The sequence below is a fragment of the Macrobrachium rosenbergii genome, chromosome 27, assembly GCF_040412425.1.
Source record: "Macrobrachium rosenbergii isolate ZJJX-2024 chromosome 27, ASM4041242v1, whole genome shotgun sequence".
Lineage (NCBI taxonomy): Eukaryota > Metazoa > Arthropoda > Malacostraca > Decapoda > Palaemonidae > Macrobrachium > Macrobrachium rosenbergii.
The window spans coordinates 4077448-4096899 of record NC_089767.1 but is presented as its reverse complement, the minus strand read 5'-3'; the positions used below and the strand labels follow the sequence as shown (position 1 = coordinate 4096899).

Sequence of the window (19452 nt, the reverse complement as noted above, 5' to 3'; positions counted from 1 at the left end):
TATATATATATATATATATATATATATATATATATATATATATATATATATATATATATATATATATATATATATATACGTAACCACAATGACCTCTTAATTCCTGAGTTCCTTGGCACTTTCTCTCGTCACTACATAACCGAAAATCCGAATGAAGAATCAAATGAAGAAATTCTAACCCCCGTGGTCAGGTGGTTAACGTTAACCTCATTTCGACCAAGGTCCTGATTACGACATACTGGCTGCGGGTTGGAATCCTGCCACGGGCATGAAAAATGCCTCATTTGATTCTTGATTTTAATCTTAGGTTTTTTAATGACAAGCAAAAAGTGTGGAGAAATTTAGAAGGAGAGAGAGAGAGAGAGAGAGAGAGAGAGAGAGAGAGAGAGAGAGAGAGAGAGAGATTGTTGTTGGAGCATGTAGGTAAATGCACAAAGAATCCTGTCTCTGCCACAATTTCCTTCTGTCATTGACATTCAAAAAGCTCCTCGATGAAGCCTATGCAATTATTATGCAAGCAGGCGTTGACAGCACGTGTGGAGAGAGAGAAATAAAAGAGCAGCCTTAACCTCATATTCTCTGATGCAAGAACGTAATTGTATTCCCGAGAGGTCGTCGGTCCTTCTGCAACACCATTTTTAGCTTTCTGTAAAAGAAAACTATTGAGAGGCCTTTGCTGTCCGTCCGCACTTTATTCTGCCCGCCCTCGGATCTTAAAAACTACTGAGGCTAGAGGGCTGCAGATTGGTACGTTGATCATCCACCCTCCAATCATCGAACATACCAAATTGCAGCCCTCTTGCCTCAGCAGTTTTTATCTTATCTAAGGTTAAATTTAGCGATAACCGTGCTTCTGGCAACGATATAGGACAGGCCATCACCGTGTCGTGGTTAAAGTTTCATGGGCCGCGGCTCATGCAACATTATACCGAGACCACCGAAAGATAGATCTTTTTTCGGTGGCCTTGTTTATACGCTGTACAGAAAACTCGATTGCGCCGAAGAAACTCATGCACATTTTTTACTTGTTTTATCTCTTGTTTTGATTTCTGCTTCTGTTTGACTTCCTTTAAACTGCTTGTGTTTCTTCATTCTATTGGATTTTCGCGTCTTTTGTTATCTATTCTAAATTTATTTTGTTTCAAACCTTCATTGATATTTTTATGTTATTTATTTATACTCTATGTCTGTATTATTATTATTATTATTTTAACAAGCCAAGCTGCAACCCTTGTTGCAAAAAGAAATTGAGAAACAGAGAATCAGCTGTGAAAGAGAAATAACAAAGGTATACAAATAAGATGAGTAGCGAGATATAACATAAAAGACTAAGTAAAATAAATGAGTCAGATGGCAAATAGACTATTAGAAAAAAATGTAAAAAACAAATTTTATAGCCATGCTTTTACCAAAATGCATTGAAAATTGAAAAATAATTTACTGATCATGCAAGGTTGTATTGTCACCGGGATTGTGTAACCATGCAAAATTTCAAGTCCATCGGACGAAGGGAACAGTTCAAAAATTGAGTTACAAGATTTGACCCAAACAGACAGACGCAGTAGTCAAGTTAAATAAAAGCATGTAACAATAAAAATTCTCATATCAGCCCATTTAACAAGAGAGCATTTGCACTAAGCGTAAACCCCAGAAGTTCCAACGACTTAACCACAGGATTAGAAAGTCCATTTCACAGTTTGGTCACAACGGGAATGTAACTTCCACAAAACTGTGCTATTGAACCCCACAGAGGAAAAGACAAGAATTTTAGAATAAATAGAAGAATGATTATCTCGGGTTATGGAGTCACTGTTCAGGGGTTCTCAAACTGGGGTACATGTACCCCCAGGGGTACATTTGCACGTTTCAGGGGGTACATTTGGTCTGAATGTTTTGGATAATAATAAAAAGGTATGTATTGTATGTGCTGGATCAAAATATAAATTACCTTAGTAATTGCTTTATTCCTGTTATCACCATTTAAGATACCTATGTAATCTACACATGCAGACTCCATAAATTTAAAATATCAAAATATTAAAATCTTCTTTTTTAATATTAAGCTTAATTTTTAGTGTTAGGGGTACATGGGAACCTGTAAAAAAGCCCAAGGGGTACCGAGGAACAAAAACTTTGGGAACCTCTGCACTAGACTATGGGTCACCAACCTTTGAAGCTAGAAGAGCCATTTGTTTAGAGAATCATAAAAATGCAGTACTCTCAGAGGCGCAATGACAAAAATGGTCTCTCTATTAAATATTTAATATTTATATCAATAAAAATCAATAAAATTGATGCCTGTAATATGCTTTTAAAACTGAATAAAATTTAATCAAATTTTGTCTTGAGAGTGTTACATGATTTCTCTGTTTGAAATGGATAAAAGGGTATTTGTTCAGCGTTTGGAGTCGCACAAGTCCTGGTCTAGGGAGATCTGAATTAAAGATAATGAATTTTGTTACGCTTTTTGTGTTCAGACTAAAGAACAGTAATGATTCAAGCTAATTTTGTTTGAGTGACAGTTAGTTTACGATTAAATCAATAGAATGACTTTGATCACTAATTTAATATTGCTATTCTAATGTAGGACTCTATTGATAGCTATTTTACATGTGGGACTATTTTAACAATTTATGTATATTATAATTTTTCCCGATGTTTACTCATTAGTTAGTTTTGCCTCATACCAAATCTGCTATTAAACCGAAAAGTGTTATTTATAATTTTTTTGAAGGAGAAAGAGCGTTGGGCCTGAAAAAATGGCCTCTTTCCGTTTTGACAGGAAATTGATTGGTTTTAATTTAGCCGTAAAGAGGCAATTTTTCCTTTAACTCGTGACTAAAACGAATGCCCTAATTAGTTCATGTTATATGTCTTTGGACATGAACTATTACGTAAGTAACTTCACTTTCTCCCTTTCTAGAATTGATCATTTAGAGGCTCTCAAAGCCTGGCTTTAGAAAGTGAAGGTATTATACTGACCCTCTCATATAGGTTCTCAAGTGTTTGATTGAAGGCTAGATGGATGGATGGAGAGTTTGCAAGAGAAAGGGAGTCATGTTTGCATTCTCTCTCTCTCTCTCTCTCTCTCTCTCTATTCCAGCCAAGAGTCTCTGTTTATAACTATTTATATTATTTTCAGTTTTTTGTTAAAGAAAACCATTGTGCCGGCTTTATCTTTCCGTCCGCACTTTTTTCTGTCCTCACTTTTTCTGTCCGCCCTCAGATCTTAAAAATTACTGAGGCTAGAGGGCTGCAAATTGTCATGTTGATAATCCACCCTCCAATTATCAAACATACCAAATTGCAGCCCTCTAGCCTCAGTAGTTTTTATTTCAATTAAGATTAAAGTTAGCCATTGTCGTGCTTCTGGCAACGCTGTAGGATAGGCCCACCACCGGGCCGTGGTTAAATTTTCATGGACCGCGGCTCACACAGCATTATACCGAGACCACCGAAAGATAGATCTCTTTTCGATGGCCCTGATTGTACGCTGTACAGAAATATCGATTGCGCCGAAGAAACTTCAGTGCATTTTTTACATGTTTCCTTTAAATTATACACATCCACATGTTAAAGGGAAGTCCTAAACAGTAGCAGCAATTCAGTCCCAAAAGTTAGCGCTCCGCCCCCCCCCCTCTGAAATTATGCAAAGCCAGAGAATGGCCCCAAGCTGCAATGATGCAACATGGATGCTTCAAGCACCGAAGCAAAGCGAATTCGAAGTCCAGAGTGCGAAAAAACTGCATTGAAACTCAGTATAATATTACATCGTTAAAATTTAAAGCAAACAGGTCCGTTTGTCAGTTGTTAACCTTGCTACACTCATTCGATATTACTCATCGTGTTTTTCTGAATGAACTGACGTACGTGTAGAAGAGTCAGTGGATAAGCGGTTGCATTTAAAATAGTTTCAGTGTTTAAATAAACTCCCATTAGTCTTTCCTTCATGATATCAGTACGTATGATGATTATGTACTTTGTGAAAGGCTCGTCATTGCATTTAGATTAGGACAGAATGTTTATTTAATTCATATTTATTTATATATATATGTATATATATATATATATATATATATATATATATATTATATATATATATATATATATATATATATATATATATATATATATATATATATATATATATATATATATATATATATATACTCACATATATGTTGACATTATTGCTGTTCATTCTTGTGGCTAGAAGATAATTTGCATTATAAAAAAGATATATTTAAATCACGTATCAACTTATATAAAATAATAATATATACAAGTGAAAAATAGAGCCAGGCAAATGCATAACCCTAACCACCCCCCACCCTTTACTCCATCATGCACCACTTAACCTCCAATCCCTCTCTCCCTCCTCCCGACCTCCCTCCCCTCCCCCTCATCACTCATTGCTTGCCCTCGCACTCTGGAAATCCTCTGCCGCACACATACATAATGCTCCCATTGTCGTAATCTCATTAGCGTTTCCGACGTTCATTTTCAAGTAACGGAATCTGTCGACTCTCTTACTCTCCACTTTGACCACGTTCGTATTTTGAGACACGTCTTTGCTTTCCTTTACAGTTTATAGTTTCTCTCTCTCTCTCTCTCTCTCTCTCTCTCTTTGAGAGAGAGAGAGAGAGAGAGAGAGAGAGAGAGAGAGAGAGCCAACAATTTATTTTTCTCTTTTTTCGTTTCTCTTACAGTTTCTATTTTCTCAAGAGAGAGAGAGAGAGAGAGAGAGAGAGAGAGAGAGAGAGAGAGAGAGAGAGAGACAGACCCACCATTATTTTTCTCTTTTTCTTTTAGAGTTTCTATTTTCTCAAGAGAGAGAGAGAGAGAAAGAGAGACCTAATTTAATTTTTCTCTTGTTTCTTTTAGAGTTTCTATTTTCTCAAGAGAGAGAGAGAGAGAGAGAGAGAGAGAGAGAGAGAGAGAGAGAGAGAGAGAGAGAGACCTAAGTGTCATTTTTCTCTTGTTTCTTTTAGAGTTTCTACTTTGGCGAGAGAGAGAGAGAGAGAGAGAGAGAGAGAGAGAGAGAGAGAGAGAGAGAGAGAGAGAGTACTGACCTCTGAAACGCGCAACTCATCGTTAGGGAATTTCCTCCAATAAAGACTCGTTTCAGAGTTTCCCATTTTCATATTTCAAGGCTACCTTTTTTTTTTAATATACTCAGTTTTCATAGGATTAATTTCCAGTGCTGATTGATTCGATGACATTTTTAGGCTGTCGCACCAAGCTCATACAACACTTTCGGCCATTCAGCACCTCTGTAGACAGTAAAAAGAGGGAGTTAGAGTGGCTGGACAGCAAGATAGTAGATGATCCAGAAAATAAAGATGAAATAGAGCCCACATCCAACCTGCTATATTTTTACGAAAGCTGTAGAACAGAACCAGTTACCTGGATTTATAAGGATGGGGACTAGTGGGAAAGAAATAAAGTGAAGCATAACGAAAGAGGAATAGGTGGTGCAACCCCACTTATTTTTTTTTATTTTGTGTACGTCAGCACTTTTTCTGTCCGCCCTCAGATCTTAAAAACTACTGAGGCTAGAGGGCTGCAAATTGTTATGTTGATCATCAACCCTCCAATCATCAAGCATACCAAATTGCAGCCTTCTAGCCTCAGTAGTTTTTCTTTTATTTAAGGTTAAATTTAGCCATAATCGTGCTTCTGGCAACGATATAGAACAGGCCACCACAAGGCCGTGGTTAAAGTTTCATGGGCCGCGGCTCATACAACATTATATCGAGACCACCAAAAGATGGATCTATTTTCGGTGGCCCTGATTATACGCTGTACAGAAAACTCGATTGCACCGGAGAAGCTTTGGCGCATGTTTTACTTGTTTGTTTATGATCTTTAAAAGCAGTTATATCTCTTTCCGTTTATCGTTTTGGTTAGGCTCTAAACTGTTTCTTCTTATTGTTCCGTAGATGCTGTTTGTCCTATTGCATTAATAGCAATCAACAAAGACAATATTTGTAATCATTATAAACCTCTCTTGTCCGTAGGGCAAAGTCATTCTTTGAGGACTTCTGCCATGATTTGAGTTAATTCTTACACCTCGTGGTTTTGCAGTATAAGTTTACATGTGAACCCCTATCGATATTTTGTCATTTATACCTAAATAACGATTCTTATGTTCCAAAGATTACAATTTTTTATGTGGATATATTTGAAAATTATTATTTTCTTCCCCTCAGGCTATTTTCCCCTACGGTCTACACTCTATTTTTCCCTACTGGCTATTATTTTTTCCTGCTGGCTATTTTTCCCCCTCGGCCTCTGCCATATACGGTAAAATGTGAATCGTTTGTTACAGATTCTTCTCATGTTTCCTTCGACATAGCAAATACCCTCCCTAACCAGGAGGCACATCGGATTGGCACGCACATCCTCCAGAATGAATGATTTATATAAATATAAAAAGTAAAAAAATGCCCCGAGGTTTCGTCGGAGTAATCGAGTTTTCTGTACAGCGCATAATCCAGGCCACCGAAAACAGATTTATCTTTCGGTGGTCCCGGTATAATGCCGTATGAGCCGCGGCCCATGAATCTTTAACCACGGCCCGGTGGTGGCCTATCGTATATCGTTGCCAGAAGCACGATTATGGCTAACTTTAATCTTAAATATAAACAAAAACTACTGAGGGTAGAGGGCTGTAATTTTGTATGTTTGGTGATTGGAGGGTGGATGATCAACATATCAATTTGCAGCCCTCTAGCCTCAGTAGTTTTTAAGATACGATGGCGGAGAGAAAAAGTGCGGACTGACAGACAAAGCCGGCACAATAGTTTTCTTTTACAGAAAACGAAAAAACGCACAGTGACCATACAGAACTTTCGTCTTTGCTCTTCATTTTAGAAGAGAAAAATTTATGCCATCCATTTACCGTGGACACGACAGCGACAAGACCAAGTGATTCACTTAGCATTTCAATATAAGAACATAGAAAATCAACTCTTTATTTTCAGTAATATTGCTTAGTAACTCAATTTCCTTAGGGTTGATAAAAAAAAAATATTAGGTGGCAAGGAAACGTAACACTATAAAAAACCGGATTCTGACTCAAATAAGAGCATATAATATATTTTTAGAATTTAGCTCTGTATTCTATATTTTAAGCCTTGAAATGTTTGCGGGAACATCTGGCTGTATTTTAAGAATACTCAAGTTATTCCTTGTTCTCTGTGAAACGGAAAAACAGCGAATTTTGTACCACTGTCATCCACTTACGCACCGAGCTCATTTTCCCATTCTGCCCACGAACCAATACATCATAGACAGTAAGCTTACTTTGACAGATATATCCACGTGTCCTTCGTGTACGGAATGTAAAGTGAGTAGTCGAGTACATTACCTTTATTAAAACAGGCTTCACCTTGTCTTTGATTGTGTTGTTTACAAACGTCATTCGGTTGCGGTAAGTTTATGAAGTCGGTTCATATTTTGAAAGGATCTTGAGATGCCCTTAAGTGCTAATTTATAAAAATTAGATTCTCATCCAGATTGCCTAATTAAATGCCCAGTATTTTGTGGCTTTTCTGACCCCCTAGAATTTACTTTTATTATCAGATATTCAACTACATTTTTCCCGTGCACTGTAGGCAAAACGTAAGGTTTTTTTGCAGCATCCCTTCGACCCTTAGCTGCAACCCCTTTCGTTCCTTTTACTGTACCCCCATTCATATTCTCTTTCTTCCATCCTACTTTCCACCCTCAATTGAGTCATAGTGCAACTGCTTTGAGGTTTTCCTCCTGTGACACCTTTCAAACCTTTTACTGTCAATTTCCGTTTCAGCGCTGAAAGACCTCATGGGTCCCAGTACTTGGCATTTGGCTTAAATACTATATTCAATTCAGTTCAACTACATTATCTCTGTGGGACCTTTATATTAAGAGTGTGTTGTGGTGTAGCCTCACAAGGTTAATTATTAGATTTCAGTAAAGAATAGCTCATTAATCAGTTTAATAAATACTCTATGAATAGCCTATGTCTTTGTACTCCATTTGATATTGTACAAGTATGAATAATTCTTTCATCCAGCAGGGATCTTAGAGTATAGATAATGACAATTATCATCATAATTATTTATAATAATGCGGAATTATCTCTTTTGATCAAGAAAATAGTGCCTTCACTGTGACTACAAGCTTCCCACGTTGAAAAATGCCCAGACGTGAAAATAATAAAATAGAACAGTAGAACTTTTGGTCAGCCATCAGAAATTTTTTTTTTTTTTTTTTTTAAACGTTTTTGTTGCATCCGGTCCTTAACGAACTTCAAATATATTATTGGCGAAAAATATAAAGGATTTACCCGTGAAATCCCCCCCGCCCCTATTTTTCATGACATGGAAGCGTAAGAAAATGTTTGTGTTATATTTACAATTTATTTGCTTGTGCATAGTGACCTCAGACATTCTGGAATAAAGGTAAACAGTGGGATTGATTAAGGAACGATTTTACAAAATGTAAATTCTTGCTTAAGGAGACGGCCCTTAAAGTGCCTCTCTCTCTCTCTCTCTCTCTCTCTCTCTCTCTCTCTCTCTCTCTCTCTCTCTCTCTCTCTCTCTCTCTCTTCATTTTTAAAAATATATTGTGATTTGATTTGTAAAATTCTCTCTCTGATTTTAAAATTCTCTCTCTCTCTCTCTCTATAAAAATATATTGGTGATTTGTAAAATTCTCTCTAAAATCTCTCTCTCTCTCTCTCTCTCTCTCTCTCTCTCTCTCTCTCTCTCTCTCTCTCTCTCTCTTCTCCATTTAAAAATATATTCGTGATTTGTAAAATTCTCTCTCTCTCTCTCTCTCTCTCTCTCTCTCTCTCTCTCTCTCTCTCTCTCTCTCTCTCAAATTTCCACCTGTCGTTCCCACCATCCAGTTGATAAGCCCATTAAACGGAGATGGATCCTTTGGAAACCCATGTTAAGAGAGGCACTTTCACGGCCCTCCTCCTGTCCAGCCTCTCCTGAGCGCTGGATGCGTGAAGTAATAACCCAGGTTAATAATATCTTCAGCGCACGTCACGCGGTGCACTGCAGGCATAACCTAAGGTTCTTTGCAGCCTCTCTTCCTTAGGCCCCTAGCTGCAACCCCTTTCATTGATTTTACTGTACATCCGGTCGTATTCTCTTTCTTCCATCTTACTTTCCACCCTCTCCTCACGATCGTTTCAACATTATTTCCAGCGCTGAATGGCCTCGTAGGTCCCGGCGCTTGGCCTTTGGACTTAATTCCAGTTCCAGTTCGAGTAATATCTTCCAGCTCTTACCTGGTGGCATTTTGCATCTGGAATGTTTGGTTATACATACAGCAACTCTTACGACTTGAGGTTTTATGCATATATTCGGGTTTTTATCTATATTTGTACATGGTGGACTAATAAAGGTCCATAACAAAGAGGAAAGGAAAATATAGTCACTACCCCATTTTCATATTATTATTATATATAAGACTTGATTTAGTATCCTGTGTAAATAATACATTGTTTCAAAATTCTCTGATGTCCTTAAACTCTCTCTCTCTCTCTCTCTCTCTCTCTCTCTCTCTCTCCAGCCTTTCGTCGGCTGAGTCGGTTGAGCTTCGGACTGTCACCCGATGGGCCAGAGTTCAATTCCCCCCGCCGGCTGATGAAGAGTTAGAGGAATTTATTTCTGGTGATAGAAATTCATTTCTGGCTATAATGTGGTTCGGATTCCACAGTAAGCTGTAGGTCCCGTTGCTAAGTAACCAATTGGTTCTTAGCCACGTAAAATAAAGTCTAATCCTTCGGGCCAGCCCTAGGAGAGCTGTTAATCAGCTCAGTGGACTGGTAAAACAAAGGTATACTTAACTTTCTCTCTCTCTCTCTCTCTCTCTCTCTCTCTCTCTCTCTCTCTCTCTCTCTCTCTCTCTCTCTCTGTGCATGAATTTCTATTCTGTTCGGCAGGATTGTAAACTGAATCAACGGTCTTTCTTGCTGAAACCAGGCTGTACAAGTCGTAACCCGATGAAGATATAAATCCCGAACACCAAGAGTCTTTTATCTATCAGCTGAGAACGCATCGGCAATCATTTCCTCTCGCCTTATGTTTTCTGGGTAATTATCGTGTTTTATTTTCGCCAGAGGCTGCAGTTTTTTCCATTATCGCCGCCCTCTCTCTATAATAAGCGTCGGCTAAATTGGCCCGGGTGATATATTTCTCTAACTTCTTCAGTGGGTGGACGATGATCGATTTGCCTCAGGAAACTCAACTGGCTTCCTTAGTGTGATTCAATTTGAGAGAGAGAGAGAGAAGAGAGAATGTTATGACTAAGTTTTTGAGATTTTACGAACCACCAATATATTTTTAAATGAACTGAGAGAGAGAGAGAGAGAGAGAGAGAGAGAGAGAGAGAGAGAGAGAGAGAGAGAGAGAGAGAGAGAGAGAGGGGGATCTTATGACTAAGTTTTGATATTTTACAAATCACCAATACATTTTTTTGATAGAGAATCTTGTGACGAAGTTTTTGATATTTTACAAATCACCAGTATATTTTTAAATGAACTGAGAGAGAGAGAGAGAGAGAGAGAGAGAGAGAGAGAGAGAGAGAGAGAGAGAGAGAGAGAGAATCTTGTGACGAAGTTTTTGATATTTTACAAATCACAGGTATATTTTTAAATGAACTGAGAATCTTGTGACGGAGTTATTGATATTTTACAAATCACCAATATATTTTTAAAGGAACTGAGAGAGAGAGAGAGAGGGAGAGAGAGAGAGAGAGAGACATGCAGACAGGCTACATATTATTAAATTTTGTTTTTTTATTTAATTTTCCAGGTGATTTAGTTGGGTGTATGTATGTACTTTTTACACCAAATGCCTTTTATCCTTTGAACCTGTGGCACCAGAGGTTATTGGATTTTCAATTTTCAAAAGGTCTTTTGGGATGAGGTTGCAACACCCATCTCCCTTACCAGCCTGGTTACTACTACAAAAGTCGACTTACAACTTTTACAGAAGCATCGTGGTTTTTAATGGACATTACCCAACCGTCCGTGTCCAACAAGAAGTGCATTGTGGGTCTACCTCAGGGTGAGGCAGTGATGCAACCAATCACACCACGAGGCACATGTGTGTGCACAATATATATATATATATATATATATATATATATATATATATATATATATATATATATATATATATATATGAAATGAACACATGGAAACCTGTTTCAAAGAAATAAATGTCTGACTCACCACAGGACCGAACCCCTGTCTTTTGAGTCAGAGCCCAGGGCACAGCAGTTCGGACGTAAAGGTCATTCGAAAGACCAGGGTTCGGTCACGTGTTGATTCAAAAATTAATATATATATATATATATATATATATATATATATATACACATATATATACTATATATATATATATATATATATATATATATATATATATATATAGATATATAACAAAATATTTATATATATGTATTTTATATATATATATATATATATATATATATATATATATATATATATATATGTATATATATATATTCACACAGGAGGAAGAGAGAACAGGATGCAGCATCTCTTTACCCATGAGATGATAATCGGCGGACGCGATATACCCACTGAAGATCCATTACTCTTCTTTTTTTATTTTTCCTGCGAAGGAGCTCGGCTCGTAAATACTTTGGGCGGTCATGGGAAATTCACAGCTTCCTTTTATTATCCTTAATTCTTCCAGATGCAGGGTGGCTGAAAGCGTTGCTGACTAAGCCTCTCTCTCTCTCTCTCTCTCTCTCTCTCTCTCTCTCTCTCTCTCTCTCTCTATATATATATATATATATATATATATATATATATATATATATATATATATATATATATATATATACATATATACATATATAACATATATATAATTATACAAACATACACATACATACATACATACATTAACATATGTGTAGAAATATACAGAAATATTAAGTCACAAATATCGTTCAGTATAGAATTCACACTTCCTAGGTCATAACTAGCACTGAAGGGGAATTATGATTGATAAGTGCTTCTGCGCCGGCTAGAATTCGGACCGAGACCTGGTTTAGAAACAACGGTAGTCAGTGACTTTGACCACCCGGCTACCAAGACAGACATAAGTTGATACCGACTCTGCCGTACATAGCCTTAATTCATATGTATGTATATCTGCCTTTTGAAAAGGTACAAGGATAATGAATCCAAAGTACAGAGGGCAAAGACTTTCCCCATTATAGAAAAAAATGGCAAGAAGAACTAGCATAGTTGGTTAACCCTCGAGTTCACGTAGTGAAATCTCGCGTGTGTAAGGAGGAAGAAGAGAAGTAGGTGGCAGAAAGGGGTGATGGACAAGAATTAAAATAAAGATTTTGAAGAACTGTAAAATAAAGTAAATCTAAAGACGATTAAAATTGTAAACAAACAAAAAAAAAAAAAGAACAAGGGAGTAAAGCTTTGCACCTCACGCGAATAGTGTAGCGTGCCCGCAACTGCGTTTGTGAAGTGAGGCTTTAGGAACCAGGAACCAGGAGGCTGCTTTATGCGATGCCTAAAGTAATATACCCGCCGAATTAGCGGAGGGCCACGAGCTAGATCGTTTATTAGACTTGAGGACTTGGATTCACCTTCAGTAAGAGGAGCTTCCCCAAATATGTGAGCAGTATTCTGTGAGTTGTGGATAAGCCTCGCGTAAATATGAAGAATCTATTCACAGGGGAATTGCATTATGACACCTAGACAGCACTTGCAGTATATACGAAGACTTACGCTGGCTCATGAGCGGGTATTCCAAGACATTCCATTATCAACTTCTCATCCCATGATATTGTTAGACTGAATGGGTTTTATTTGGAAAATCCCAGCCTCTGTGAAGGAAGGGATATGAAATAGGTAGATGGAAAAGTTCGGAAGGAGATTTGTCTGAGAAGCATTCAGCAACGTAGGGACCCCTAATTGAAAACAAGTACAAAATGCGCTGAGGTTTCTTGGGCGGCGCAATCGAGTTTTCTGTACAGCGTATAATCAAGGCCACCGAAAACAGATCTATCTTTCTGTGATCTTTAACCACGGCCCGGTGGTGGCCTATGCCACATCGTTGCCAGACGTACGATTATGGCTAACTTTAACCTTAAAAAAAATGAAAAGTACTGAGGCTAGAGGGCTGCGATTTGGTATGTTTGATGATTGGAGGGTGGATGATCAACATACCAATATGCAGCCCTGTAGTTTCCTTAGTTTTCAAGATGTGAGGGCGGACAGAAAAAGTGCGGACGGACAGACAAAGCCGGCACAACAGTTTTCTTTTACAGAAAACTATAAGATGCGCAATAACAACCCGGTATACTAATCCTGCAAGGTTATATTTTCACATTACATCATAATTATCACTCACCCGCAATGTAACTAAAAAGAGTCAGTGGCAAATTTCAAACATCCTCCTGTTTAATCTTGACTGAACGGGACAAAAGCACTTTTTTGTTTTCTGTAACAGAAAACTATTGTGGCGGCTTTGGCTGTCCGTCCGCACTTTTTCCGTCCGCCCTCAGATCTTAAAAACTTCTGAGGCTAGAGGGCTGCAAATTGGTATTTTGATCATCCACCCCCCAGTCATCAAACATACCCAATTGCAGCCCTCTAGCCTCTGTAGTTTTTATTTTATTTAAGATTAAAGTTAGCCATAATCGTGCTTCTGGCAACGATATAGGATAGGCCACCACCGGGCGGTGGTTAAAGCTCATGATCCTCGGCTCATACAGCATTATACCGAGACCACCAAAAGATCGATCTTTTTCGGCGGCCTTGATTGTGCGCTGTAGCGGCTGGACAGGAAACTCGATTGCGCCGAAGAAACTTTGCGCATTTTTTTACTTGTTTATTCTTTCGGTGGAATATTCTGCAATCATAATCATTTTTTCTATCCAGGGTTTAGCATTCAGAGGTACGAAGGAAAATGTGAGTGTCAGTTACGGTGGAAATGTTTCGGGGAGCAGAACAAATACGTATGTATGACTGGTCTTTCAAAACTCATGGGAAATGCCAGGAACGAAAAGACATGTATCTGCCGTGCGAGTTTGTGTGAATGCATGTATACATGCATGTATGATGTAGTTTACATTTCCAAGAGCCGTCGGAGCTATCCATAACCTGGAGGCGCCATAAATTTCCTGGGGTGCCATTCTGCCGCGTGTGCGCGGGCGTTCCCGATGTTTACGGGAGAACATTCAGTGCCATTCTGCTCGGGCAAAATCCGAAACGCTCCGTCTGTGCGAATGATTTTTATGTTTTTGTGTTTTCTTCTTCACGTAAACGACATCAGGATCCTCCTCTTTCTCAGTCTCCTGTTGTTCATTGATGAATCGGATTTGTAAAAAAAAAATAAAGAGAGAGAGAGAGAGAGAGAGAGAGAGAGAGAGAGAGAGAGAGAAATTGTAATTTTTAGCGCTTATGCAGATTTGCTTAGCAGTGATCTCTCATTTTCGCTGCTACGTCCCTTAAAGGATGGATCAAGTAGATATTGTTTTTGCTTCAAATGAAAATATATTTTTCTTGGGAATTTCCAAGTCCCCGAAACTTGGGAGAAAATTGTGTTAGCTTGTACCTGTCGTTAAGAAAATTTACATAGTTTTACACATAGTTTTCACTTATAGAGATATATTTTTCTATTATATACATATACTTTTTTATATTAGTTATCACAATGTGCTTAATATAACATCATTTACATCTCCGTATATATAATAGACATAGACATAATAGACTATAATTTTATTAAAGATATATGACATTTATCCTCAAGTGCTTTTAACAATATAAATCTTGTTTTGAAAATTCTACTTTTTATAAATGAATTCATACTTATACATTCTACTTTTTATAATGAAATCATACTTCACTCATCTGCTAAGGGCATCACTTTGTGAAGATACCAAATTCCAGTTACATAGTTTTTCTGCGCTTGCGTAACAAAAATTTCAAGGCCTGTTCATAAACCACCTCAGTCGACGATCGCCGCCACATTCGTGCTGTAACTGCTAAATAGTTGATGAACTCATTGTGTTCTAAACTTCCACATCTTCCGTTTCATGTATCTACTCAGAAGCCACATCATCAACAGCACGTCGAACCCCCTACACGTAAAGCATCATTCCCCTTTATTTTGAAACCACTCTCTCGCTTCAGGGACCCCTTCCAGGCACGTTATCTGCCTAGCCTTTCTGAGGTCGTTCATTTCTTCCCCAGACTCCTATTTTTTTGGATCGTTCTTGCCACGACCTCCACATTTCTGTGTTCACATATGTGAATGATTGAGAGAATGTATGCTTGCGTAATTCATGTCTACTATGTTCCTTGATACAGTCTTCACATTAACTAGTGCTTGATCATGTATAGAGTGGCATTTCATAACCACATTGTGTTCAGGGATACTCATGACTAAACAGCCAAGTGTTGAAGGGGAACCCCATTCATTCCCTGGGGTGCAAGGGAGGGGGATTGGACGAGGGTGGGGATGGGATGGGATTGGGTGCGAGGAATGCGTGCGCTTTTACTGGAAGCACCGTCGTCCGTTGCTTGCTTTCGCCTGAAATGAGCTTGCCTCGGCCCGCCATATTGAACAGTGCGTCTGGGAAAGCCGAGTTGGGGAGGGGGAGAAGCGATAGAGGGTTTGGCCATCGCAGACCTTTCTTTTTTTTTTTTTTAAGGTTTGAGAAACCCCATGAGTCACTAAGAGAATCTCTCACCCTCCCGAATTCTCAATCAACACCCCCCCCCCACCGTGTTCCTCACTTCCGTCCTTCCTCTTTTGGGGAGGATACAAGTCGATTCTGTGTTTCGTTGCTTGATTTAGTTATCAAAGAGGTTTTCGGGAAGTTTTTATTATTTCACGGGCGTTCATTCCCTTTGAATCGCTTTGTTAAGTCAGTTGGGTTCGTATTTTGGTATGCGTTATGTGAATATTATTGTCTCGCTTTTGTCGATAAAATCCACATGTGTGTGTTGTTTATCATAATGAATGGATTGAGTTGTGTTTTGATATTATTGAATTAGTCAGATACGTTTTGTATGTAATCCTAGTTGGAACACACAAATATGTATATGTGTGTGTGTGTGTATATATATATATATATATATATATATATATATATATATATATATATATATATATATATATATATACTATATATATATATATATATATTGTATATATATCGTTGTGGCAGTCACCTCGGCTTTGCTTATCCGACTGAATGTCCCCCCCTCCCCGTTGCAGTGTCTTCCTATGTATAATTTCACGCTCTGTATTGAACAGGTTCTACTACTACAACTCTCTCTCTCTCTCTCTCTCTCTCTCTCTCTCTCTCTCTCTCTCTCTCTTCTACTCAGTCTTACGATCCCTCTCCGTTTCATCATCCTCTTAAATTTTAATTCCTTTGTTCTCTCTCTCTCTCTCTCTCTTCTCTCTCTCTCTCTCTCTCTCTCTCTCTCTCTCAGAGTTTCATCACAGTAATCAAGCTCCTCCTTTCTCGTTTCTTCCAATTCCTTTGTTAAAATCTGAGTTTTCAATAGCACCTCTCTCTCTCTCTCTCTCTCTCTCTCTCTCTCTCTCTCTCTCTCTCTCTCTCTCTCTCTCTCTCTCTCTAGAACGTCAAAGGTGCAATCTCATCTACTCTTTTGCACTCGTCGTCCTGTTAGGATCAATAACAGTGGCAAGACCGATTGCATATTGATACGACAGTAGATTAGGGTCGGATACCTATGAAAAGGTGAATTGTAGAACGTACGTCGAATCCAGAGGTCCACGCCAGGCTTCTTATAGCTTTCAATAGTTTAATACATTCACAGGCGTCCCCAGGGCAAGAGCGTATGCTGGCACAGAGCCACCATGCTTTATGCTGGCACAGAGCCACAGTGCTTTGAAATCGATCAGTCAGCCATTAGAACGAGAGAGGAACATGATACTATAATGAACTAGTGGTTTGTATTAACACTACAGTTATTTTCATATATATATGTATATGTATATATATATATATATTTATATATATATATATATATATATATATATATATAATATTTATTTATTTATTTATTTATTTATGTGTTTGTTTATATAAATACTCATACATTATTTATGGCAATTTTAATTCCACTATTAACTGAATCTGTTCTTTTTGGCATTTTTAAACATTGGTCATTTTTAGGGTATTTGTTTTAATTCATTATTTACCAAATTTGCATTTTCATTCATTGTCACCATAAGCACTGAACGGCCCTATGGGTCCCAGTGCTTGGCTTTGTGTCTGAATTTCATATTCCATTCCATTCCATTCCATACTTATACATATACATATTTATATGTGTGTATATATATAATATATATATGTTTATATATTATTTATATTTACATGTACATATATATATATATATATATATATATATATATATATATATATATATATATATATATATATATATACATATATAGAGAGACATAGTTTTCCTTTGCAAATAACTCAAAATTAGGAATGACGATGACTGTGTCATTTGGACTAACGGCGACAGCATTCCTGCATAGCTATTTGGTATAACGGGGAATGGTTTAGTTTCCCTCCGTGCTGGACGCGAGGAAACATATATGATTATTATTATTATTATTATTTTTCGAAGCTTGGATTTCAAGTCAGTGGCCCCTATGGTGGGGTTGTTCCATATGAATAGGGTTCATCGTCTGAATAATAATAATAATAATAATAATAATAATAATAATAATAATAATAATAATAATAATAATGATAATAATAAAATGAATTTCAAGTCAATGGGCTTGTTCATAGGGTTCATCTTGTGAATAATAATAATAATAATAATTTACAGTTGAAATATCATATCTATCAATAGATGTTTCTGTGGAATGAGAGATGATAGGTCAGTTTAAGAGTTTATAATATATTTCGGGAAATATCAAGATGGAAGAACATGAAAGATGCAGGAGTATGGCACCGTCCGTATGCTTAGGTGGGTTGACGTGACGCTGGTGAGCCTTCTGTGTAGGTTTATGTAGGTGATTACTGCTGTAGGAGGTTTCAGAATGCGGGTCTATATCGAAGATTCTGGAGTTGCAGAATGTTAATGTGTATATATATATGTATATATACACACATATGTGTGTGTTGTGTGTGTTTGTGTGTATTTGTGTGTATGCGTTTGTGTGTATTTGTGCAACCATCGTCCAATGATAAGTCGCTTGCCTCCCTAACGATACAGGCAAAATCAATATTCGAGTAAGGCAGAACGAATTAGCCAAACACTCTTAAAACAAATTGACCCGCACGTGACGTGTGCAGTTAATTAGTTTAACTGGTGGTTAGTCGACTGTCTTGAACCGCAGAGTGGCGAGTATTATAGGGGCTATCGCTCCATCCCGAAAATATATTATATATATATATATATATATATATATATATATATATATATATATATATATATATATATATATATATATATATATATATATATGTTAGTTATTCCTCTTTGTGTTCAGTAGTATTTCAGCTTCACTTAAGCACACCTGGTTTGATTTCGTCCTGTATGTGATCTTCCCATATTGGTGGGCTTCGAGAGCCGGCTGGTCAGTAGATCGTGAGATAATGCTTTTCTTACGCTGTTGTTGCCTATGTTTTTGTCATGAATGGCCAGTACATGGCCCGTGTGGGCTTCCTTATTCTTTTGTTCATACAGGTGTTTGCATATCAATGGCACGGGACCCAGCAGTATGGACAGAAAGAGAGGGCGTAGAGGAAGAGAGAGAGAGAGAGAGAGAGAGAGAGCAAGTTTCATCTCTCTCTCTCTCTCTCTCTCTCTCTCTCTCCTTTCCCAGAGTGGAAAAGGGGGCGTGTCTCAGAGGTGACGTCACAGCCTGGTCGATGGCTCTCTCTCTCTCTCTCTCTCTCTCTCTCTCTCTCTCTCTCTCTCTCTCTCTCTCTCTCTGCTCTCGTCGTCGACTTTAGATAAAAAAAAAAAATGAAAATATTTCTGTTAGCCTCAATTTTTGTCAGTGTTCGTGCATTTGTTAGAGGGGTAATGTCCGTTTTCCTCCTTCGGGAGACTTTATTTATTTATTTATTTATTTATTTATTTATTTATCTGTTCGAGGATAGGAAATCATGTTGCTTAAATAGGTTGGGGGAAACTTGAGACATCTTGAATCGGAGTAAGTTCTTGGTGGACTTTCCTCTCCTGCAGTTAATCCTACAGATAAACAGAAGGCTGATTTTATTGAGCTTCAGCTACGATCCCTCAAGCGTTCCTGTTACGGCAGGCTTTTCTTTTTTTTTGTCAGAGTAAGCACTGTGTTCATTTCCCCACCCATTTCCCCAGCTTCCGTCCGGATAGGAAATGAACACATCGTCATTTTCCTCTTCATTTCATCACCC

At 37.8% G+C, this 19452-nt stretch overlaps 1 protein-coding gene across 9 annotated transcripts in view; it reads left to right on the top strand.

Annotated features, from left to right (window-relative positions):
* Positions 1–19452, top strand: part of LOC136853358 (uncharacterized) — a 302232-nt gene that overhangs the window by 165640 nt on the left and 117140 nt on the right. The window lies entirely within an intron of this gene.